A 26,522-nucleotide genomic window follows, 5' to 3' on the forward strand; every position below is an offset into this window, starting at 1 on the left:
GCAAAGCGGAGAAGCTGCTTTTATCCATTATGCCCCAAAACTATACCCTGGAAATCCAGAGTTCTCGCGAGAGCACAATGGAATTGTCTCTGCGAGACACTCTGGCAAAGAGCAATGATGCACGTTACTTTTACCCAAACATTCCGGGGAACCAGCTAAACTGATGAAGACAGCGCTGCAACGTTGGAGGACAGTACACATTGGTCGTAGTGTTATCCGATTGCGTCGAAGTCCGAAATCATTCCTAATCAATTCTTTATTTATCACAGACACTAGTACAATGTCCATAGCAGAGAATAAAAATCAGACAGAATAAATAGATTTAAAAACAAGAAGACAAAAGACAAGAAAACAAGAAAAAACAAACCATCAAGACAACAAAACAAAACAAGCCATCAAGACAACAAGACAAAACCAAACATCAAACATATAGGCATTCTCTCCAATGCCTCCTAAGCTTAGAGGAGTACCTCAAAGAGCTCTTGGCTGGGTTCACTAGAGCTTCAATAATACTATTGTGTGAGAGATCCAGGCGGCACATGAATTTGTACATTACATTTCTAAGGACTGCCTCACAGGTTGGCACATTGGAGAAGACAAACAAGTAGCTGGCACTAAACCATCTAGGTAGCTGCATCAGCAATCTCATAGTGTCATTGTAGGCAACTTTAAGCTTCTGCAAGCTGCTTTTCTTATATCTACACCAAAGATGAGCAGTATACATAGGTGTACAAAAGGCTTTAAACAAAGAGCAGTTGACATTAGAAGAGCACACTGAACTTGCGTAGTAACATGTTAGCCTGGGCATATAATTTGCAGCGTTGACGATATCTAGGATGCAATTCATGAAGATTGTGGACAAGTCAGGGTGTTAGGTATAGGCCTAAGGTTTTCAAAAATCCATGGATACAAGTTGGGGTGGCCCCCCTAGTGGCAGTTATCCATAAAATCCAAAATGGCCCCCGCCGAAAAGAGAAAAGGTTATATCTCAGCTTCCTTTAGTCTTAAATTGTTGTATAATGTATTTTCTCTACTTTGTTTGATACAAGGAATCCAATTTTGATATGTTCTTCTTATTTTAAGTCCATTTCCATGTAGTATTATAGTCATATTTAGCTCATAAACTGTCAATATCTCTGAAAAAGTCACATTGAAATACTCAGGTCCCTAGACCCATATTTTTACCTCCAAGGTATGCTTTTCTTTGTTGATTGGACTGGTCACTATCACTATAGTGTCAAAAATCACATGTTGTGACCAAAAGGACCATTGTTGAGGCCTTAAATAAACACAACTTCAGAACTATGCCAAAGTGAAAAGTTATATTAGGCTTTTCACCATGTTAAGGATCAATATTATATTTTAGTCAAATAACACACACAAAAAAAGCACTTACCAGTGCAGTGGCACTTACCAGGACCCATACAGGCTACCACACAGCTACAGTAGAGGAGTGAGCATCCCTTGCTGGCATCTAGATAGATAGATAGATACTTTATTGATCCCCAAGGGGAAATTCAAGATCTGTCTTCTGTCAAGCATCTTCCAGATCTGTCCAATATGGCACCCAGACTTTGGTTCTGTCATTCCATTCCCAACCCCACTCACTGGTGTCTGGAATCTCTGGGGTTTTGGAGAGGACTCCGTCAGACCCGTCAACCTGACTCCGCCAGTGCTCCGCATATCCATCTGGGAACTTTCTGTTGGAGAATGTTTGGGAAAGGGGCGAAAATACTGGTTAGCTGATTGGATACCATCTGTCTATCACCACCTATGTTGGTCGGTCCAAATCAACCAATCAGATAAATGAAGCGTTCTTCTAATGCCATCTTTTAACATACAAGTTACATAAGTAGCTAACGTTTTTAAACTTACTATTTGTATGTGACATTAACCTCATCAACGACAATCCCCCACCAAGTTTTCATGGTAGGCTACACATATGAAGAAAGCATATTTCTTCTCATTAAGTAGATTTAAGATTCAGTGCTACCAAACACTAACTTGAATTGGCCGTGGAGGATGTCTGTGTCCTTCCTTCCTCCATAGCTACATTGCAGAGACTCCTAGCTTCCCCAGGAATACTAAAATATATTCGGATAAAACTTTAATGATAGCTATGCTCATCTCATCCGTGGAAGTCGCCATGTTGTTTAGATTGAACAGTAGCTTCTCGTTGCGTCACACCTAAACCCGCCTCAAAACCAACGTTGATTGGACGTTCGTTTGGCGAACACACCACAACACACCACATTATTGGCTCAATGTATTCACAACACAGCACATGATTGGTTCAATGTATTCACATGTCAATATTTTGCCGCGGAAGGGGTGTGATTTGCGTAGACAACTGCCATATTGCCGTTACAAACTAAGCTCATGCATTTCTATGGAGGATTTTTTGAGTGCTGTGTCTCCTCATTAGAAAGTCTATGGTTTAAGTATAAATTGTTTTTTTGTGTTATTTGACTAAAATATAATATTGATCCTTAACATGGTGAAAAGCCTATACTGTAACTTTTCACTGTGGCATAATTCTGAATTTGTGTTTATTTAAGGCCTCAACAATGGTCCTTTTGGTCACAACATGTGATTTTTGACACTATAGTGATAATGACCTGTCCAATCAACAAAGAAAAGCATACCTTGAGGTAAAATATGGGTCTAGGGACCTGAGTAATATTTCAATGTGACTTTTTCAGATATTTTCAGAGATATTGACAGTTTATGAGCTAAATATGACTATGATACTAGATTTAAATGGACTTAAAATAAGAAGAACATATCAAAATTGGATTCCTTGTATCAAACAAAGTAGAGAAAATACATTATACAACAATTTAAGACTAAAGGAAGCTGAGATATAACCTTTTCTCTTTTTTCAGGGGCCATTTTGGATTTTATGGATAACTGCCACTAGGGGGGCCACCCCAACTTGTATCCATGGATTTTTGAAAACCTTAGGCCTATACCTAACACCCTGCCAAAAATCAAAAACTTGTCCAGAAGTGCCCAATCTTCATGATTTTTCACATATTCCTTCCCAGCTACGATATATACATTGATCATCACTAAGATCATCTGAGATTATATGACCAAGATACTTTACTTCTTTACACACCACAAGTCGGCTATTACACAGATAGAAAACAGGGAAAGTCAATTTTTTATCCTCTCTGCTTCTAACTATCATGACATTGCTCTTTTTTGCATTAAATTTAATGTCATACTCAAGGCCATATTGTGTGCATACCTTAAGTAGTAGCAGCACTGCATGGACTAACAATGGCCAAGGGTGCGGGAAGGGGGGTGCTGAGGGTGCTGCAGCATTGCTATTAAGTCAGGTTCTGCTCAAGGTTTCTTCCTGGAATATGGGAGTTTTTCCTTGCCACAGTTGGCGTGCTTGTAGGGGTAAAGGGTTTTAAGGCTGCCAGTCTTAAACGTCTGTGTATAAAGTCAAATAATTATGACATATGCTAAGAACATGCTAAAGCTGGGTGCTTAGAGTCAACGGGGCCTAAACATTTGTTAGCCTAGCATTTGTTAGCAAAGCCTTTATATATCTATAGTAGTATAATAGTATTTTTGATATGTTGCTGATTGGATCATAAACGGCCACAGCAACAAAGGGGAATGACTGACTCTTCTCTAATAACTGTGTTACATGTTATTTTCTATATTTCTGGGTTGCAACCTGGTCTCACAGGAATCCGTGAAATAGTCACGGACGCTTAACTCAAAATCCGTGGTGGCCCCACGGAATCACTGAAATTTCCGTGAAACTCAAACGGATTTTGCTCCAATTCAAGTTAATGACACTCATATCCCATGGTTATTTCACGGATCCCCGTTTCAACAACTGAGTACAGATTTAGCTCAACGGACGTTGTTATCTCATTGGGAAACACACTTTTGATACATTCAGTTAGTTTTTTATTATTATTATTTTTTATATCTATGTCAGACCTTCTGCACATGACCCTCATGGAGTGTACAAAGTGTCATCTCTCTAGCTGTAACGCAAAGCATTGTGCCTGCAAAAACTACTTTTTTGGCGATTTAACATTTAGCCATTTTTCAATTTTTAGCCAAAAAACTCACTTTTGCTGGTCCGATCAGTATGACATCAGAATAACAGCGGGACATCACAAACAAGCCAGGCTCAGTTTGGAGTCGGTGGATTATTCCCGGAAGGAGATAAACGGTTCAAAACGTACAAGGTTTCCCTCTTCTGGAACGGTAACGCTAGGTGCTAGAGGGATGGGACCAAGACGCACGGCACCGCCTTGAGTCCCCTGACAACTGTTCCAAAGGTGGGGGATATCTGAGATACCCACAAAAAAATCTGTGAAGGAAAAACTTTTAAAAAGTTGCCCACTTCCACTTCAGAGGTGGAGTTGTGGGTGGTAACATGGAGCTACAAGGCTGAAATTCAAGTCAGACCTTCTGCACATGACCCTCATGGAGCGTGCAAAGTGTTATCAACAAACTAGCGACCATGACCCTATTCTCAACCAAAATGATTACCCTAGCAACCAGCATAGCAAACACTTTATTTAGCATAGCAACCACCATATCTACCCTAGCTAAGTAGCCTAAATCATATAGTTTTGGAATGCTCGTAGTGTGTAGGTGTGATTTAAGCTATAATAAGTTATAGTCCACCCTCATGTCCATGAAAAGCTTTGTTTGTATACCTCACTCATACAAAAGACCTTAAACTTCTCTCTCTGACCATTCCTCGGAGAACACTTAATTGGTCAATTGCTCCAAAAATGTTGTCTCTGTACAAACACTTTTTACATGTTAACTCATCTCAGACTCCCCTAATATAAACCTAATGTCTGATTTTGTCCAGACCCATGTACTGTACCTTTCAAAATCTTAACCCTAAGTTAGGTTACAAGGAATCCCTATTTATTGCTTAATTAAAGCAAATTAGCACAGTGCAAGCAATTATCACAAAATCCATCACATATCCAAATAGCTCATGTTGCATTGCAGAGAACTGAGTGGAATTTGTTTAAAAATGCATTAAACTATATCCTGCATATGCAATATTTCATGAAGTTACAGGAAATCCCTATTATTTTGTTTTAAGATATTCCACAGCAGAATAACATTAAAATATTTGTGAAGAGGTTCTTTTCAACACCTGCTGATATGGTTAACAAATCCTATAAGTATCATCTAGTTCCCTCCTCTGTAGATCACTTTATTTAGTGAAAAATTAAAAAGTAGCCAAATAGGGATTTCATGTAACCTCTAACACACACATCAAATAGCTATATCTCTTGAACCATAGAGTATAATTTGTTGAAACTTATTGTGGCACATGTTTGGATGGCAAGGAAGATGCCCATTAAATGTTATGCAATTGCCATGTCCAGAAAGCAATATATCCTTGTCAGATTTTGATTCCTTATAAACACCTCAGACAGACTTAGTCTTTTAACTCCCACCAGCATTTTTTTTTCTTAAAAAGTCCAATACATGTAATATCCAACACATGTAAGAGAACTAAAAGAGAACAAAGGGGGATAACAAAGATAAAATGATAGCCCTCCAAAACTGTAAAAAACATTCTTATTCTCTCTTAAAATGGGAGTTTTAGTCAAATAGAGATATTTCGTAACCTGCTAAAAACAATTGCCCATAAATCCTGGGTTCTTTCTTTGTTATGTATAATTATACTTTTTTATGTTCCCTATCTTACAGCTAAAGAGAGAGAGAGAGAGAGAGAGAGAGAGATAAAGTGATACAGAAATGGGGAAGTTTTCATAGTATGGTAAAAATAGCCTAAATAAAACAGTAAAGCAAACATTCAATGGAATCCATAGAACTTTAAGTTTTGAATCATGTCTGTGGCCCCCTCCTGTAACATCAAAACAGGAAAAAAAATCTCTGGATCTGCCACTGACTTTACATAAGAGAAAAATGACAAATACCTATTGATTTTTTTAAAAGTTAAAGTGGTTACGAATATGGGAAAGTAACTATTTGCGTTACTGTTACAAAAAAAAAAGTTGCTATATGTCAAAGATTTTGGATTTTTTGAGCAGTTTTGAGTAGCCAGTTGAAATGAGTAGAACAGACAGGTGTTTGTAGGCTACATAACTTTCAATATTTATTAGATAGATAGATAGATAGATAGATACTTTATTGATCCCCAAGGGGGGATATTCTCGCTGGTGCCGCTTAAATCATGCATCACAGAACAGAAATGTTTTTGACATTGTGTGCGCAATGCATTGCGGGCAATGTAGTGTCCGGCTGAGAATAGTTGAATAGCATACTGGCTTCCCGACAACGCGTTACCGTGATGAATTGCAGCAGAGCCGGGTAAGCATAGCAACGCCGTAGCGAGCAGCAGGCAACGACGAGAGCACGGAGGGCTGGAGGAGCGAGAGAGAGAGAGAGAGAGAGACAGACCAATGACAAGAGTGAGAGAAAGCGCTGCAATAAAAAAAAAAAGGCTAGTGGAAGTGATGGCACGGAGACTGGTCTACCTTGTCTGTACTGCTGCAAGTTTCATCAACTGGTAAAAAAACCACAATTGCAGTGTCATGAGCAAATGTAATCAGCAGCTTCAAAGAACGTAGTGATTTCTAGCTCGTAGTGTGAAAAAAAGTATTTCTTTGAATATCTCACGAAAAAAGTCAAATGAACTGAACTTTGAACTAGTTCAGAATTAAAATTGTGAACTTTGAACGTGAACTGTTCACTTTGAGCATGTATGAACTGAACTTGAACTAGTTCAGAAAAGCTGTGATCTGGCACAACACTGTCTGCTCCTTTGTGCAACAACAAACAGTAGGAGCCCTGCCAGAGCCCTACCAAATGACCTCCTCCAGGCCGCTGGTGTGAACGTCTCTGACCACACTGTCAGACTTCATGAAGGTGGCCTGAGGGCCCGATGGCCTCTGGAAGGACCTATGCTCACTGCCCAGCACCGTGCAGCTCAATTGGCATTTGCCATAGAATAAAAAATTGGCAGGTTCACCATTGACCCTGTGCTTTTCACAAATGAGACCAGGTTCACCCTGAGCACATGTGACGTCTGAAAATGTCTTGGAGAATGTAATGCTGCCTGCAACATCATTCAGCATGACTGGTTTGGTGGTGGGCCAGTGATGGTCTGGGGAGGGATATCCTTGGAAGGACGCACACACCTCTACGGGCAAGACAACTGCACCCTCACTGCTCTTAGGCATCAGGATGAAAACTTCAGACCCATTGTCTGACCCTGTACTGATGCAGTGGGCCCTGGGTTCCTCCTGGTGCACAGCAATGGCTGGACACATGTAGTGAGAATGTGCAGGCAGTTCCTAGAGGATGAAGGCAATGATACCTTTGACTGTCCCCCCACACTCCCCTGAATTAAATCCGATTGAACACATGCTGGGAGATTATATTTTGGTCCATCCAACAGGTTGCACCACCGACTCTCAGGGAGCTCAGTGATGGCCATGTCCACATCTGGGAGCAGATCCCCCAGGACATCATCTGCCGTTTCATTAGGAGCATGCCCCGATGCCATCAAGCATGTCAGGGCCATATGAACTTCTGAGTACCATCATCAGTTGCTGTGCTGATATTCAAGCAAAATGGACGAGCTTGCCGCATAATTTTTTCCACTTAGATTTCAGGGGTCTTTGAATTCAGTCCTCTGTGGATTGATCATTTTCATTCCCAAATAACAAAGTGGCATCCTTTTGTTCCTAACATATTACCCAGTCCATATCAGTTTGAATCTTACCTCACAGGATGCTCGTTTATCGTATCGTGGCTTGGACAGCTGTCTGCACCTTAGCCTCCCACCATAGGGGTCCCCCTGGGCTCAGTACTGGGCCCCCTTCTCTTTGCCATCCACACCACTTCTTTTGGACAGTTTATCCATTCGCACAGCTTTTCATACCACTGCTATGCAGATGACACACAGCTTTATCTGTTCTTTCCACCTGATGACCCCTTGGTCTCGGCACGGATCTCGGATTGCCTCTCAGACATATCTACATGGATGAAGGCACACCACCTCCAGCTAAACCTCTCAAAAACCAAACTGCTGGTCCTCCCAGCTAAACCTACTGCTCCCACCTACTCGAATGCCCTCATACAGGCATATATGCTACCCCCTGACCGTTGCGCTCTTCAGACAAACATTGTCTAGCTCTGCCACCGGTACGCTCAGGTCAATCCAAACTTTTTTCTGTTGTTCCTCATTGGTAGAACGCGCTACTAGAGCAGGGACATCCCTCTCCATCTTCAAAAAACTCCTGAAGACCCAGCTCTTCAGAGAATATCTCCTCTCATAGCACTACTTACAACTAGCTAATTCTAGCACTTACCACCTGACTTGACTATATAACAGCACTCACTGATGCACTTTTCCCTATTGTACTCTACCTTTTTAAATTGCCAGGTTGTAAGTCGCTAAAAATGCGTCAGCCAAATGTAATGTAGATATCCAGCGTGATGTTTTTTCCCCATTGAGATCTGATGTGTTTTATTTTTTAAAGTGTATAATTTTTTGAGCAGTGTATAGTAAGAGTTAAAGTTTGCTCAGAAAGAGAAGAAGGTAGAATAAGAATGTATTGATGATGTAGGTAGTTACTTCAATTAACCAAAATATAGAATAATTGGCTTATTTTCTTACACATAATGGCCATATTGGAATCTTACTCAGATTATACTTGAAAAAAAAAAAAAAAAAAAAAACTTTGACAATCCCTATATGACCGCTTCGCTAGCTTCGCTCATGAGTCCATAAGTAGAGTCATGAAGTGGAATAACACAGGGAAAAAGTATTGAACACGCTAAGAAAAGCACTATAAAGGGAAGGAACGAGCTGGATTCTGTAACTAGTTAGAGAGTAGTTATCCTTTATATCTGTGCAAATGAATATAAGCTTGGTTAGTAGCCTACATATTGATGGGCTATAAAAATGTTTTTCATTACCAAGGTGTCACACAAGAAACATTTCATGATGGATATAAGCAAAAAGCTCTCCCAAGACCTTTGCAACCTTATTGTTGCAAAACATATCAATGAAACTGGTTACAGATGCATTTCAAAACTTCAGAATCTTCCAGTAAGCAGCATGGGAGCCATTATCTGCAAGTGGAAGGAACATCACTGCATCATCAACCGGCCATGCACAGGATCTCCTCAATAATATTTCTGACCAGGGAGTCAGAAGGATAGTCAATTCCAAGAGCCAAGGACCACTCGGAGAAAGCTCCAGAAAGAATTGAAGGCAGCCAATTCAATTCAATTTAATTAAACAGTTCTGGAAGTAACTAAAGATCAGGATTCACAAGAGGGACCCCTGGAATCTGTTTAGAACAATGGGCCAAAATCATACCTGATACTGCAAATTAATAAGTTTTTGTCATACAGGTATGTCTTGAAGCTGTCATTACAAACAAAGGCTTTTCCACAAAGTATTGAAGAAATTTCAGTAGGCACGTTCAATACTTTTTCATTCCACTTTATTACACATAACTACGGAGCCCCGGATATGTCATGGGGAAAAAAAATAGTAAGTTGTGGCCACGAAATAGCAATTCGTTCCCACAAAATAATAAGTTGTGGCCACGAAATAGCAATTCGTTCCCACAAAGTACTAATTTGTGGCCACGAAATATTAATTAGTTCCCACGAAATAGGTAGGCCTATAGGCTGTGCACTGGACAGCTGGATGAGCAAATCAAGCGCAACTCCTCAAACAGGAACAGTCACTGTCACACAATGGACAGGGATAGTATGGTAGAGTGCTATTTTAGGCTGGGAATGAAATACAAAGACATTTTAGGCTGGGAATGAAATACAAAGACATTTTGAAAAGCCTGGCATTGGAGAGATTCATTATTAGCGAGAGGCATCTCCACAGACTATCAAACAAATATAGTTGCACACGAGTCAACTTTGGCGAATTCGCTTCCTTTGAGTATATTGCCCTCACTCTGAAGGCTGACCCAGCTGTACTTCTATTAACCTTATACCGCCCTCCTAAACTATGGACTGGCTTTCTCGACCAGTTTTCTGAACTTATGTCGCTCATCATCACTAGCTATGATCGGATAATTGTAAATGGCGACTTCAATATTCATGTCAATAAGACAACTGATGCTAAAGCCAGTAAGTTCCTTAATGTGTTGGACAGTTTAGAGCTAAAGCAGCATGTTACAGGACCCACCCACAACCTTGGCAACACCCTCGATCTAGTCATTTCTAGAGGGATAGAAGTCACAGACTTATCAGTAAATGATATAAATATGTCTGATCATCATTGTGTATCTTTTAATCTAGTACTACATACTCCAAAAATTCCTCCGAAATTGCAATCAAATCGTGACTCTTGGACATTAGAGCAGAACAGCAGTTCATAGCTCTTATAGACTCCATAAATTTAGATATTTTACATCATCCCATTGATCAAATGGTAGAGGCTCTCAATCGTGAATTAGGGCTCTGCTTGGCACCCTTAAAGACTAAAAAAGGCCCTGTAGCAAACTGACACCTTGGATGAGCGAAAATATCCATGATCTAAAAAGATCATGTAGGAAAGCTGAGAGAACATGGAGAAAAACTAAGTTACAGGTTCACCGTGCCATTCTAAAAGAAAAAATTGCAAATTATAATAGAGCTATTCGAATGAGAGGAGGAACCACTTCTCTAAGGTAATTGCTGAAAACAGTGGAAACTCTAGGGTGTTGTTCTCTACCATTGATAGGCTATTGCATCAAACACCTTTTGATACACTCAGTCAGGCATCCTCTCTAAGATGAAGAATTTGCAGACTTCTTCAAAAACAAAGTCATTTCTATAAGGGAGGCTATTGGTAACACAAGTAATATGTTTGATAGTACACCCAAAACAGCCCCCAAAATTAAGGTCCTTTAGCACTATTACTCAATCTGAGCTTGGTAAAATTATAAAACCGGCTCCTCAACATGTGTTTTAGATCCAATCCCTACTACATTCCTCAAAAAAAGTATATGATGGCTTAGCTCCCTTTTTCTCAAGGTAATAAATACCTCGTTAGAAACAGGTATATTTCCAACTGCTTTTAAAACCGCTGTTGTGAAACCTTTACTTAAAAAGTCAAATCTTGACCATACCAATCTGAGCAACTACAGGCCTATATCAAATCTATCATTTTTGAGCAAAGTACTTGAAAAAAGTTGTTTGTAATCAGTTAAATACCTTCCTCAACGAAAACAGTATCCTTGAAAAATTCCAATCAGGTTTTAGATCAAACCACAGCACAGAAACGGCTCTAGTAAAAATAGTCAATGATCTCAGACTAGCTACCGACTCAAACAAAGTCTCAATCCTTATTCTTCTGGATTTGAGTGCTGCATTTGACACCATTGATCATAGCATCCTAATTCACCGCCTTACTAAGAAATGGGTGGGTCTCTCTGATAATGCTCTAAACTGGTTTCAAACCTACATTACTGGCAGAGATTTTTATATCAGTCTAGGAGATCATGTATCTGAAAACATGACTTGCCTTTTGGTGTGGCCCAGGGAGCTGCCTTGGTCCCCTGCTATTTTCTCTATATATGCTTCCATTGGGAAACGTCATAAGTCAACATAATGTAAACTTCCACAGCTACATAGATGATACCCAATTGTATCTTTCTGTGGAGCCAACTAACTTAGATGGCCTTTGCTCCCTCACTGCATGCCTAACCTCCATTAATCAGTGGATGAGCAAAAACTTTTGAAACTAAATGATGACAAAACAGAGGTACTTCTGGTTGGACAAAAACTAAAGCGAGATATTATTCTTAGTAATCTGGGGAACTTGGCACACCAGGTCAAACCAAAAGTAACAAGCCTCCGTGTCATCTTAGATGCAGAGTTAAGTTTTAAGCCCCATATCAGTAAAGTTACTCAGACAGCCTATTTCCACTTGAGAAACATTGCCAAAGTGCGGCCCTTTTAACTCAACAAGATGCAGAAAAACTAATTCACGCCTTTATCACTAGCAGGTTAGACTACTGCAATGCACTTTTCACTGGTCTTCCCAAAAACATCTAAAGAAATTGGCACTCATACAGAACTCTTGGCTAGACTTTTAACTAAGACTAAGAAGAGAGAACACATCACCCCTGTGTTGGCTGAACTGCACTGGCTCCCTATTTCCTATAGAATTGATTTTAAGGTTATGTTAATTACTTACAAAGCTCTGAATGGCATAGCACCTTCATATATCTCTGAGCTTTTAATATCTTATCAACCACAAAGGAAACTTAGATCATCCAATTCTAATCTTTTAATCGTACCCAAAGTGCTCCACAAACAAAGTGGAGAAGCTGCGTTTATCCATTATGCCCCCAAACTATGGAACACCCTGCCTCTGTACATCAAGCAGGCGAAGTTCAGTAAATATTTTTAAAAAAGATCTGAAAACATACCTGTACAGGAAAGCTTTTAGTTAACTCATCTTATCCTGTAGACTACATTTTCAGATTATTCTACATCTGCTACTATTGGAGGGCGCAGCCAGCCAGAAGCAGATGGGCTCCCCCTATTAAGTCAGGTTCTGCTCAAGGTTTCTTCCTGGAATATGGGAGTTTTTCCTTGCCACAGTTGCCATATGGCGTGCTTGTGGGGGGTAAGAGGGCTAAGGCTGCCAGTCTTATGACGTCATTTTCTATATTTTTGATATGTTGCTGAGTAGATCATAAACAGCAAAGAAAAGTGATTGATAATGACTGACTGACTATTATTGTGTTACATGCTTCAAATGTAAAGCACTTTGAGCTGCATTCTGTGTATGAAAGGTGCTATACAAATAAAGCTTTATTATTATTATTATTATTATTATTATTATTATTATTATTATTATTATTGCCAGGTCGCTGCACCGGCGTAGGTACGACTTGAACGTGTCTCTCAATTGCGTTTTTTTATAAGGCGGCCGTGAAAATTTCCATTAAAACATGCATCAGATAGCTGGAGGGGAATCTTCATCCCCCCCCCTCCTCCTCCTCACTCTCACTTTTTCCCCATCCTCATCTCATCTCACGCCTTCTACCCACACATCCCACTGTTCCATTTCTTTGTTATTATTTGCATACGCCGCGCGCTGATGAAATCATATCTCTGGCACTTCTATTTTTTGTAAAACGTCGCGTCGCAGAGGTGCGCTGACCCGAGGACCTGTGCCGAGATAGATGGACGGTCAGCAGCAACGCCGAGGCTGATGGAGAACCGGGACAAATGAAACACTTTTTAATGAAACGTAATTTACAAAGACATTATAAAACACTGAAAGTTAATATTTTGTCAATTTGCAACCGACATCTGTCCTGTCAAATACAGTTGCATTTACAGCTCTGAATAAAACTGTTCAAGAGTTATTTAAGGAGAAGTCGAACGTGCGTTATGTTTCATTCGTTCCTCCTGGCTGGGACAAACAGCATGGGGAACGAATGAAACATACAGCTTAAATTATGTAAACTTCCCACAACTTAAATATTTGACAACATACCATGAATTGTACTTCAAGTATGTGTTATTTTAGATAGATTGCTGCTGGGTTATATGTCTTGGTTCATGTCTGTTAACAACTCATTGCCGTCATGGTGATTCACGTATTTCGCGGTTATGGAAATAGCATGCACTATGCCATTAATATAGCTAGAATAATGCATGTTTCGAATTATATAATGTTTCTATAGTACAAAATGTTATTTCACTCTGTTTTTATGTGGTTGAAGCCACCACACATCCAAATAAGTGTCCTTCATGACCCACAGGCCGTCAGTCTCCATAGGTTAACATTGCAAAACTCGACCCCCTACCTGATAGCCCCAAATATATTTGCATCTTTCTAAAACTGCTTTTCCATGTCTCACCTGCATAAAATATAGTATAAACACAGATACGTGTGCATTGACTTAGAATAAATGGGGTTTACTGCCTGGTCGGGACAAATGAAATAGGTGTTTCAATTGTTCCCCCATTGTTGTGAAGGACTAGAGACTGTTCACATGACCAGGTAGCCTCCTGCTGGCCATCGATGCGTCCTGTGTGTGCAGCCCTTGTGGCTACACTTGTGCAGTTAATTGGAGTGCGAGTCAGAGGGTTGCATGCACAGACCAGTGGATGGGGAGGCAGAGATTTGAAAGGAACCCCTTCTGTTCTGTGGACTGTTTGTGCCGTTTGTGTGTTCAGAAACCGTAAGTGTTGGCATTTCTTGTTTGAGCAGGACTTGTTTAATGTTCGTTTGTAGAATGTCATTGTTAATAACCGCATATTTGCCAGCGTTTGCGTTTATAGCGTGCACCACGTGTACCCGGGCTACCTTGATTAAGTTAACTTATAATTAGTAACTTTTCCTGCCGTGTAAGACGGAGATTATGTTTCTAATTTGATAATTTGGTGTCTATAACGTTGTAATATAACGTGTATGTCTAGATTTAAATGGATATTTGGTAATTTCATGTAGTAGTGTCTGTTAAGCTATTCTCCATGTGTGTCAGTGTATGATTTGCTATGCTTAGCTATTAATATTGTAGTCACCATGCATACGCTTCTAAGAGGCACTGTTGCATTTGTTATACTTGTAGAAACCACAACTTTAATGTCAGAACTACTGTCATCTACAATCCCAAGCACAATTGTGAAGCTCCATAAGACAATAACCTCTGCACTGTAAATTCCACAAGTTTCAAAAAATACTCTGGACCTGTACATCATGTCTGCATTTTAATCAGATGCCCCACGGTGGCTCCTACAGATAAACTTACTAGGATCAATCAAAACAAATGGTGCCGAAACCCGGGAAGAGAAGTTGCCGTGTAAATTAGTCCATGATTAGTCCAGTACACTGATCAACCCAGCCATCCAGCAGATGTTAGGCCAAGGCGTGAGAGGAGGCCACCAGCGTGGCTCAATGACTATGATGTTGAGTTTCCAAATTATGGTCAGTATCCTCCTCCTTCCCCCCCGAGTAGCTGGAGTCCAAGACAGAGGCGCGGAGAGGGCAGCCGAGATGGACCCTCTTGCTCTCTACTTACCCACACAGCAGTCTGATTATGCCGGTGCCGCCTCAAGAAGCCCAAACCGGCCTGGGCTATTCAGACCACTGTACCAGAGCACTCCAGCCTACCCTGCTGCAGCAGCCCCAGAGGCTACATCTGTAATATTGGATGCGCTTAGACAGTTGCAAGAGGATAATCAGAAGCTACATCACACAGTCATTCAGATGCAGCAACAAATAAACACCCGAGCTTCAGAACTCGAAACACTGCCTCCTCCTCCTCCCCCACCTGCTGTGGACCACTATGCTCCCCCTCAACCATTCCTAAGAAATATAAGCTTAACATTACCACCTCCACCACCATTACAGGCGCAGTACACCGGTGCACAAGATGGTGAGCTTAAAGAGGAGAAGACAGAGGTGCCTCTCTTACCACCATCACAGCCTCCTGCTGGGCCCTATGGTGCTATGAAAGAGGAGCCATACTTTCCCCCTCCGCCACCACATCCAGTTGTTGGGCCTGCTCAGCCCACGCACCCCTCAAGGAACTACAGTGATGTGGTAGATGAGCTCACAGAGCACATGCAGAGGATGGGAATGCCACCACAGCACCGACGACTTGTCACGCCAGAGTACTGTGAGCCAGACCCAGGTTCTGAATGGGATTCAGTCAGTAATGCGCCATCACACAGAGGACGGCCTATGCCTTCAGGTCAAGCCCAACACCCCAGAGATTACCAGCAAGAGCGGGTGTACCGCGGACCTAAGCCTAAGATTCCCCATTTCACGAAACCTGACCCCAGAGAGTTCAATAGGCTCAAGACAGCACTGGATATCCTATTGCCTGATGATGCAACAGAGCGATTTAAATATCAAATATTAGTGGATCATTTGAAATTTGAAGAAGCTCTGCTTATTGCAGATTCTTATACCAACTCCAAGAGGCCATATTCAGACACTATGGCATCCCTCACTGACCACTATGGACAGCCTCACCAATTAGCCCTGCGACATATCGCTGAAATGATGGATGCTGCCAATATCCGCGCTAATGACACTGGTGCGTTCAAGAGGTTTGCACTTCGCGTCAGGGCTTTACATGGGATGCTTGACCAATTAGGTGAGAGTGGTCAGATCGAGATGCAATGTGGGTCTCACGTGACGAGATTGCTGCTGAAGCTGCCACAAGACCTGAGAGCGCAATTCAAGCGTTACCTGTACCCTAAGAACATCCGCATCCCCACCCTGCACCATTTTGCTGAGTGGTTAGATTTCGAGCTGAAAATGCAGGAGACTGTGTTTGAAACACTCAGCGTGATTGGGGCTGCTGACGACTCCAAGAAGGAGAAGCGAAGGGAGCCAAAGTCCAACCGTGCCACCAGTGTTCTCCATGGGGCCGAGCAAGTCAGCACAGCTGTAAGTGAGAAACCCCCGGCACCCAGCAGCAAGCAAGGTGAGCGACAGGCCTACTGCTCTTACTGTTCCAATGATCAGCATTACCTGAGTCAGTGCTCCAACTTCAGCCAGCTGACCACTGAACAGAAGAGGAGTTGGATATCGGCAAACAGAAAGTGCTGGCGATGTGGGCGTGCCCATCAAGCTTCGCAGTGTCGCCTCAAGACCACCTGCAAGAAGTTTAAAGGGAGGCATCTGGAGATTCTGCATGATGTCAATGCCAGGCCACCCTCTGATGAGAGCAGCAATGCAGTCACTAAGCCAAGTGATGTGTTCTACCTCGATCGACGGTCAGGTGGCAGTCCGGTGATGCTGAAGGTGAGCAAAGTAATCCTGCGCAATGGAAAGGAAAGCATGGAGGCATACGCCATATTGGACGATGGCTCTGAGCGCACGATTCTCCTCGCTACAGCTGCACGAACACTGAAGCTGCACGGCATACTAGAAGGCCTAGCCCTGAGAACAGTGCGCCAGGAGGGGAAAGTCATACAGGGTCATTCTGTATCATTCTCCCTATCCCGTGTCTGCCAGCCAAACAGAGTATTCAGGATCCGTGGAGCCTTCACAGCAGAGCCATTAGGCCTAGCAGAGCATACTTATCCTGTGAAGGCACTGCAGCAAAAGTACAAACACCTCAAAGGGCTGCCGATCGAACACCTCAACCGGGTCCACCCAGTCATCTTGATTGGTTCAGACTACCCCGAGCTTATTACGCCCATTGAGCTTGTACGACTAGGTCCCTCTGGTGGACCAGCGGCCGTGAATACAAAACTTGGATGGACATTGCAGGGGCCAACCAGGTTAGTTCAGCAGCAGCTTCAGTCAAGCCAGTGTTTTCATGTGTCCACCCTTTCACCCTCCACTGAGCTGTTCCAGAATGTTGAAAGGCTTTGGCAATTAGATGTTCTACCATACAGGAGCGAGAAGCTTGTGACTCGGTCACGCCAGGATAAGGAGGCCATTGCCCTGCTGGAGCAGAAAACTGTGCGAGTAGATGTGGAGGGGACACAGCGCTATGCTACACCGTTGCTGAGAGTCAATAATATGCCCAAGCTGCAGGCTTGTAAGGAGGCAGTTCTCCCCCTACTGCGCAACACCAAACGTCGCTTGGCAAAGGACCCAGAGCGGGCAGCTGCCTACCGTGAGGAGATAGAAAAGCTGGAACGAGCAGGGTACATCGTGAAAGTCAAGGAAGAAGAGGTGAGCAGTAATGGTGAGTCCTGGTTCATCCCTCACCATAAGGTAGCTCACAATGGGAAGAACCGTATCGTGTTTAATTGCTCCTTTGCACATAATGGAGCCAATCTGAATGACCTGCTCCTCCCTGGCCCAACCTTGACTTCCAGCCTGCTCGGTGTGCTCCTGAGATTTCGCGAGCATTCCATCGCTATCAGTAGCGATATAAAGGGAATGTTCCACCAGGTGAGGTTGCTGCCCCAAGACAAAGCACTACTCCGGTTCCTGTGGATGGACTTGCAGAAAGACACCCCCCTCAGCATATACGAATGGCAGGTTCTTCCATTTGGGACTACATGTAGCCCGTGCTGCGCCACATTTGCACTGCTGAAACATGTGAGCGACCACAGTCAGCCTGAGGAAGACGTCCGTGTAGCTGTGGAAAGATGTTTCTACGTGGACAACTGCCTCCGAAGCGTGCAAAATGTGGATGAAGCAAAGTCACTGGTGGACAAACTGCAGCCCCTCCTGGCAGAGGGAGGATTTCAGCTGCGCCAGTGGGCAAGCAACACTCCTGAGACCATCGGCCACCTTCCCAAGGACCTAAGGTCAGAAAGAAACGAGTTGTGGCTGAACGCCACCGAGACTGATCCTCAGGAGCTAGCACTAGGCCTACGGTGGTTCTGCCACTCTGACACCCTCGGCTATAAATGTTGTCTGCTTGGCCACGAAGTACCAACGATGAGAAACATCTATCGGGTGCTAGCTAGCCTCTACGACCCGCTGGGATTCATCATTCCCTTCACCACAAGGGCTAAAGTCTTAGTCCAGTGCCTGTGGAGCAAAGCAAGGGACTGGGATGACCCAGCGTTGCCTGAAGACGCCCTGCTGATGTGGACAGAGTGGCAGGAAGAGTTACAGCGACTGCCTCAGATATCCCTGCCACGCTGCTATGTGAGCCCTCAGATGGACAGAGAGGCTTGCACCAGAACAGTTCACATCTTCTGTGATGCCTCCGAGCGTGCTTATGGCGCTGTTGCTTACCTACGCACTGAGGGTCGAGATGGACATGTGGAGACGTCATTCCTCACAGCACGTTCCAGAGTGGCTCCTAAGAAGCAACAGTCTATGCCACTCTTGGAACTTTGCGCAGCGCTGACAGGAGCCCAAGTAGCCACTCTGCTCCGAAGGGAGCTCACCTTGCCTCTCCATGATGTCAACCTCTGATCAGACTCCACAACTGTCCTGACCTGGATCCAGTCAGAGTCATGCAGGTTTAAAGTGTTCGTTGGCACAAGAGTGGCTGAGATCCAAGAACTGACGAGTGAATGCTCTTGGCGCTATGTCGATACCAGTAACAACCCTGCAGATGACATCACTCGTGGCAAGACCTTGATGGAAATAGCGGAGGATGGCCGATGGAAGGATGGACCACCATTCCTGTTGCAGTCACCTGAGTATTGGCCCACAAAGCCTTCAGTGGCTGTAGCAGACGACGAAGCAGAGACACGGAAAACGATGTTCTGTAGCCTGGTCACCACTACTGCGCCTCAAGCCCTCCCTGACCTAGAGCAGTTCTCATCATTCCGAGATCTGGTCCATGCGGTTGCACTTTCTCGCCATGGGGCGGCCGCAGGTCAAAGCAGTCCAACAGCAGAGGACTATGGGGCAATAGAGATGGAAATACTCCAACGAGCGCAGCAGGACAGCTTTGGAGAAGAGTACGCCCTCCTATCTGCTGGTAAACCCTTGACATCTACCAATAGGTTGCTCACACTTTCTCCAGAGTTGGACCAGGCTACTGGACTGATAAGAGTTGGAGGCCGTCTTCGCCGCAGCCAAGACCTGGAACCAGAAACGGTCCATCCAGTGGTGCTAGATCCAGCACATAAGATCACAAGACTTGTAGTGCATGACGTGGATGAAGACCTAAGGCACCCTGGCACAGAGCGCCTCTTTGCCGAGCTTAGGAGGAGATTCTGGATATTACATGGCCGCGAGGCTGTTAAACGACATCAACAGTTCTGTCCAGAATGCAAGCGGTGGAGAGCTCAAAGTCCCCCTCATGTCAGACCTCCCTGAAGCCAGACTGCGCTTGTTTAAGCCCCCCTTTTACTCCACAGGAGTTGACTGTTTCGGGCCGTTCACAATCAAAGTTGGACGGCGCTCTGAGAAAAGGTGGGGAATACTGTTCAAGTGTTTGACAACAAAGGCAGTCCACATTGATGTTCTTACAAGTCTGGACTCTGACGCGTTTCTGATGGCCTTGCGTCGATTCATCGCCAGAAGAGGGAAGCCATCAGAAATCCAATCAGATCAGGGCACAAATTTCAAGGGCGGAGATCGAGAGCTTCGTGAGGCCTTCCAAGCCTTGCATCCTGACCTGAAAGAGCAGTTGTCACAGCACCAGATCAGCTTCAAGTTCAACCCCCCCCAGTGCACCTCACTTCGGTGGCATTTGGGAGAGAGAAATAAGATCAGTTAAAGCTGCCCTGTACGCCACTGTGCAACCACACGCTATACCAGAAGAGGTGGAGGGAATCTTAAATTCCAAGCCACTTGGATATGTGTCCGGTGATGTGGCGGACGCAGACCCTGTAACCCCAAACTTGTTGCTGATGGGGCGGCTAGACCCGTCCCTGCCCCAAGCTGTTTATGAAGAGTCAGAGCTCCTAAGCAGGAAAAGATGGAAGCACTCTCAAATCCTTGCTGATCAGTTCTGGGCTCATTTCATTCGCCACTACCTCCCAACACTCCAGACCCGGGCTAAGTGGCATAAGGACACGCCAGCTCATCAGCCTGGAGACATCGTCATGGTGGTAGACCCCCTGCTGCCCAGAGCCCTCTGGCCTGTGGGCCGGATCACCAAGGTACTTCCCGGAACCGATGGCCGCATCCGGACAGCAGAGGTCAACGTCAAAGACAGGCACTACATCAGGCCGGTGGCCCGACTCATCCCACTGCCTGCCGTCCCAGACCTGGACTCCCGCCCCGTCCCGTCGCGTCCTTCAGATGAGGACAAACTGGACCAGTGACCAGTTTGGGGGCGGCTGTTGTGAAGGACTAGAGACTGTTCACATGACCAGGTAGCCTCCTGCTGGCCATCGATGCGTCCTGTGCGTGCAGCCCTTGTGGCTACACTTGTGCAGTTAATTGGAGTGCGAGTCAGAGGGTTGCATGCACAGACCAGTGGATGGGGAGGCAGAGATTTTAAAGGAACCCCTTCTGTTCTGTGGACTGTTTGTGCCGTTTGTGTGTTCAGAAACCGTAAGTGTTGGCATTTCTTGTTTGTGCAGGACTTGTTTAATGTTCGTTTGTAGAATGTCATTGTTAATAACCGCATATTTGCCAGCGTTTGCGTTTATAGCGTGCACCATGTGTACCGCGCTACCGCGGTTAAGTTAACTTATAATTAGTCACTTTTCCTGCCGTGTAAGACGGAGATTATGTTTCTAATTTGATTATTTGGTGTCTATAACGGTGTAATATAACGTGTATGTCTAGATTTAAATGGATATTTGGTAATTTCATGTAGTAGTGTCTGTTAAGCTATTCTCCATGTGTGTCAGTGTATGATTAGCCATGCTTAGCTATTAATATTGTAGTCACCATGCATACGCTTCTAAGAGGCACTGTTGCATTTGTTTTACTTGTAGAAACCACAACTTTAATGTCAGAACTACTGTCATCTACAATCCCAAGCACAATTGTGAAGCTCCATAAGACAATAACCTCTCCACTGTAAATTCCACAAGTTTCAATAAATACTCTGGACCTGTACATCATGTCTGCATTTTAATCAGATGCCCCACGGTGGCTCCTACAGATAAACTTACTAGGATCAATCAAAACACCCATAGACATTTAGCATTATAGGCTGTTTTGCATCCATTACAAACAAACATGCAATGTGAACGTCTGGGATTGGGGAGAGCACTAATGCTCTACTGAATAAGCATGAAGTCAAACCTTTAAATGAAAAACACTCTTTAATAATCAAAAAAATAAACCGCTAATGAAGTAAACTGGTGACCATCAGAAATCGTTTATCGCCTGTCACTCCGTGATAACAGGACGTAACAGGATGGCATTTGGCTGAGCAACGGAGGTTAATATGCTCTATGTTTTGTCCAAATGATGTCTGTATATCATCGTTGCACTCGGAGAAAACCGTGTGTTTCGTTTCAATCGTCCCGGTTGTACCCTACTGCAAACCAGAGAATTGAGAGCTGGTGGGGAGTGATGAGAAAAGACACGACAGGCTTCTACTGGCACTCGATTTGCTCACCCAGCTGTCCAGTGCACGTTAGACTATACATATTTCGTGGCCACAAATTACTATTTCGTGGGAACGAATTACTATTTCGTGGGAACGAATTAATATTTCGTGGCCACAAATTAGTACTTTGTGGGAACGAATTGCTATTTTGTGGCCACAACTTATTTTTTTTTTCCCCATGACATATCCGGGGCTTCGTACATAACTCTTATGTTTGGATTTTTTTATATGTGTGTTAATATAATGTGTGGTGAAAATTTTGAATAGACTCACTGGAAGTTTAGGCTAATTACTAAAAAGAAAAATGTAAGCGTTCAATATTTTCACCATATATTTATTTTACCTGAATATTTTAACTTCCAAATTAAATGTCAAAATGAATGTCAGACGAAATTTAAAGTTTGACTGACTGGATTTTGTATACAAAACATAGCGAAAACTGTCTAAGGTCACTCTCACTCACCCTTGCTAAAGAGCTAAATGGTTTAGTCTGCCTGACCGATTCATAAGATAATCTATCTTTAGTTCATTAGTTGAGCATCGCTAGTAGTAGGCTAGACCGCTAATTGTTGTGCTGCTGGTGCAATGTCTTTCTCCAAGAAAGCCAAGTCAGGTTACCAAAAAAACAAAGGCCAAAACAGGAAAAAGAGAGACATCAAAATGAGGGGAAACAACTGCTAATAATCTTCTTACCAAAGAAAGGTGAGCACAAACGTCAAAACACGAAATCCCATGGTGTTTGCTTGAATATCTCCGCAATCATTAGTGTTAAAACGAACTGAGACAACCCATTGAAATAGCGGAAAATAGCCTACACTTTCATAGGTTAGGCTGCACATGTAATCTGATGCATCTCGTGATCCAACTCCATCTCCATCACTTTCAGAAAGACTGCATGGTGCCAGCTTGATTCATGTCCTGTTGTAGGCTACATGCTGATCATTATCACTAGGCTAGTGGTTTAGGGTGCAATTTTTTTCTCTCCCTTTCTGTTTTCGTTAGTCTTAACGGATGGGATTTTTGATGTAGCGAAGTACAATACTTCACTCAAAATGTAATCAAGTAAAATTTTAAATACCAATTTTATTAGCTACTTAAAAAACACAAAATACATAGAAAAACTACTCAATACAGTAACGTGAGTAAATGTATTTCGTTACTTTCCACCTCTGGTAGTGGGTCCCATTTAGAAGTGGCTACTTCATTCGCGCTTTCCTTGACTCATGAAGCTGCGTGAATTTTATTACAACTTTTCGCCACAATATAGCAGTTTAAGTCCGCTTGATACTGTAAGGCGTAAGCCATTGGTTTCCAAAGGAGATTTTATTTGTGTCGCCAGCATAGCCTATTGACAATTTATGTTGTAAATAGGCCTACCTTATAAGCCTACCTGTAGCTTAGGGAAGATAACAGCTTTCTATTAGGATCTAGTTTGTTAGTTACAGTTTTGTCATAACTCCCTGATGCATTTTTGCATTTAGAATAGCCAGAGCGTGGATATCTCAATCGGAAAATTAAACAATATCGGGTGCCTATGGACTAGGCTGGGTGAACCCAGCCTGATCTGCCCGCTATTTATTTTTTGATTTCTTAAAAGATTGAGCTTGGTCTGGTGAAAGCCAGACTAGCCATGGACCTCAGTTACACAATGCAAGGGAACATGAATCAGCCTATATTTGCACGAACAATAACTGACAACAGCTCTTCAACTTTGGACTTCAACTTTAACTTTGCCCATTTGGACACGTCAGTTATTTGCACCACTGGTTAGATGTAAAACAGCATTTCGTTTCAGACTACTGTTACATAATTTGTGCATTAACAATAACGTTTCAGACTACTGTTACTTAATTTGTGCATTGACAATAAAGTATTACATGAACTAAAGATGACTAAAATCTTATGTAGAAGAAGAAACATTCACAAAAAATCCATCCATCCAAAAATGACCTTTGTTTTTGATAGCTGTTGAAAACGGCATGGAACTGACAGAGATGTTTTTGTTTATAAATAAATAAATAACATTATGCTGATACCTTTTGCTTTTCTCAAATACAATGTAGCCTACAGGTGTAAGTGACCTTTCATCAATCCAGTTGCAAAGGATGAACTGTGATGAACTGCCCTACTTGTGATTGTTTTGAGATTTTAAAGGTTTTATAACAATGCTACATCTTCTTTGGCTATTCTACAATCTATTCACCTTTTCAGCACCAGTAGGCTACTTTCTGTGCAGCCAGCACACACACTCAGGCATGCCAAACAAGCATACACAAAAGTTTCAAGAGTGGGGATGGAGTAAAATATGGAGACAAATTGAAGTGTGATTTATTTTCGCGGAACGGATGTACAGGACTGAGCGGCGGTCATATTTTGTAGCGCTATGCGGTACATCTAGTTTAGTTTTTTTTTTTATCTATGTAGGCTATTTCTTTAATGTTACATTATTATTTTGTTAATACATGGAATAAATCACCACAAACACACGCGACTGTAGCCTATTGGCTTCTTCTGTAGCCTACCCGGCTTGCGCAGCACAACGCCCCTAAAACAAGTGTAACCGTCGGCTCCTCGAGGCTTATTACTTAAACGAAGTTACAGCAGCTATTAGGCCCGAGGTGCAGTGAAATGGCGTCATCTGGTGGTCATACAATTCACCCGCTATTACACCCGAAGTGCAGGAGAAGTGGATATTCAACCACGCCATCCTTCAGGTCTCTGCGACACGTATGTGTACTTTATGTGCTGTGTCATGCTGCCATCTAGTGGTTGTTAAATATTTAACACCCATTATAGTTCTGGGAATTGATGTGCCCTCGAATAAATGAAAAATTATTTGGGTAATCCATCTGATAAATTGTGTTTTTCTTTTTATACTTCGTACCTTTATAAATTGAAGTGTATCATGAAGTTACCTTTTTCAATGTCATTACTCTGACATTCGACATTAGTCGACCATACATTTGGGCAATGGGCACATTGTTAGGGGTTGACACTTTGCGTAACATTTCTCCACATTTGGCTACTTGATCCAAATTCTGTGATTTTTTTTGTATAAATGTTGTACAATTATGTAGTTTCGTATCAAAGTGGAATGGTTGTTTTCATAAGTCAGCGGCGTTAGTTTGAGCACATAATTGACGTTTTGTTTACATGTGTTCAGTGTAAGTCAATGGGAGCCGGAATCCATAAATAGTGGCGTCCAAAGAATCTTTTGCCAGATAGCGAGACAGCGGTGTATTTGGGGGCCGGTAATCGGTCAATGGCGCCGTCCAAAGAATATTTCGCCGGATATCGAGACAGCGGTATCCAAAAGCCCATGTCTGGATGCCCAGTTGGCAAGTAGCTGCTACTTCAGAAAGTTAATGTTGAGCCCTGAACACAAAATTTTGCTGGCGCAGAAATTAGGTGGAAGCGTGTTACACATATGCAAATTGTGCCACATAGTTCTAGCTGGCGATGCCAAAAGTAGAAGCTAGAATGTTCTGTAATATCGTCATTGAACTCAGTAGGCTATTACAGATAGCCTACACTTTAGGAAATAAAGTGAAACTCACCAAAACAGTCTTCAATACTATTGAAAGCACCACGAAATTGTCGCTTAGATGTGATAGAACAGACTCGGTTTGGTGATAGAAAAGACGTGAAGGTGTTTAATTCCTATATAGTTTGGTGCTGCATGTTGTCCCACGATGAATGATTTTGCGTCTTTTCGTTTTTTTCCGTTAGGTGAACTTGCTCGCGTCTAACTCATACTAGCTCGTGGCTAGGAAGGCATCTTAAAGGGGCAGTAACATTAATAATTTGTATGATCACCACTTCAAAGTTGAAGCAGGGTTCTCAAGTCTCACGCAATTCAACAAGTTCACACGCTCACACGTCACACCTTGCATTTCTCACGCAGAAATATTACTAGGGATGTCAAGGTATCTGCATAATTAGTAGCCTAGAGGAGACGCAGGGATAGGCCTACAAGAGGATTTCTCGCAGGGTTCAGAACTAGCACACCACTCACCAGACAAATCAAAAAATAAATAGCCACCGACATCCAATAAAAAAATAGGCTATTCGTTGTATCCGGGTAAAATTCCAAAATAGCACATTCCCTCCCTACAACCACGTTTATATTTCAAGATTCCAATCTATCCCACGTAAATATGAAAAGTTATTTCTACTGACATGCTTCCTGTTTATTTCTACTGACATGAAAACACAAATGGTTTCTCTTGATAAGGCTGACATAAGAGACTATGCATTATATTTTCCCAGATGGGTACAAATCCCTGACTGTCCTGAAAAATAAACAAAAACAAGATATAGGATGTATAACAAATTCAAGGTCTCAAAGGGTTAATGCTCCCCCCTCTTATATATTTTTATTACTATATATTAATTTGTATGTTAATTTAGTCTGTTTATTATTCTATTTTGAACCATTCAGTTGTGACCAAGCATGGAGATTACTTGGTCACAACTCATCTGTGAGTTACAGGCATAAAAACAAGACCAATTTGTCAAAGCCAGCTAGACACTTTCTTTTATAGTTCTTTTATAGCTGCCCTCACACACTTTTTCATTTCACTGGATATTTTATTAAACTGTTTGTCAGCA

General features: G+C 42.7%; 1 long non-coding RNA gene across 1 annotated transcript; it reads right to left on the reverse strand.

The window, feature by feature from the left end:
• Window positions 1–1,225: 1,225 nt before the first annotated feature.
• LOC125303051 lies at window positions 1,226–25,649 on the reverse strand. Its single transcript, XR_007195008.1, has 3 exons — window positions 25,469–25,649; window positions 1,609–1,700; window positions 1,226–1,474 (listed from the first exon to the last, which is right to left on the reverse strand). It is a non-coding gene; the product is annotated as an uncharacterized LOC125303051 (long non-coding RNA).
• Window positions 25,650–26,522: the final 873 nt, after the last annotated feature.

Source organism: Alosa alosa, chromosome 1 (genome assembly GCF_017589495.1).
Source record: "Alosa alosa isolate M-15738 ecotype Scorff River chromosome 1, AALO_Geno_1.1, whole genome shotgun sequence".
Classification (NCBI taxonomy): domain Eukaryota; kingdom Metazoa; phylum Chordata; class Actinopteri; order Clupeiformes; family Clupeidae; genus Alosa; species Alosa alosa.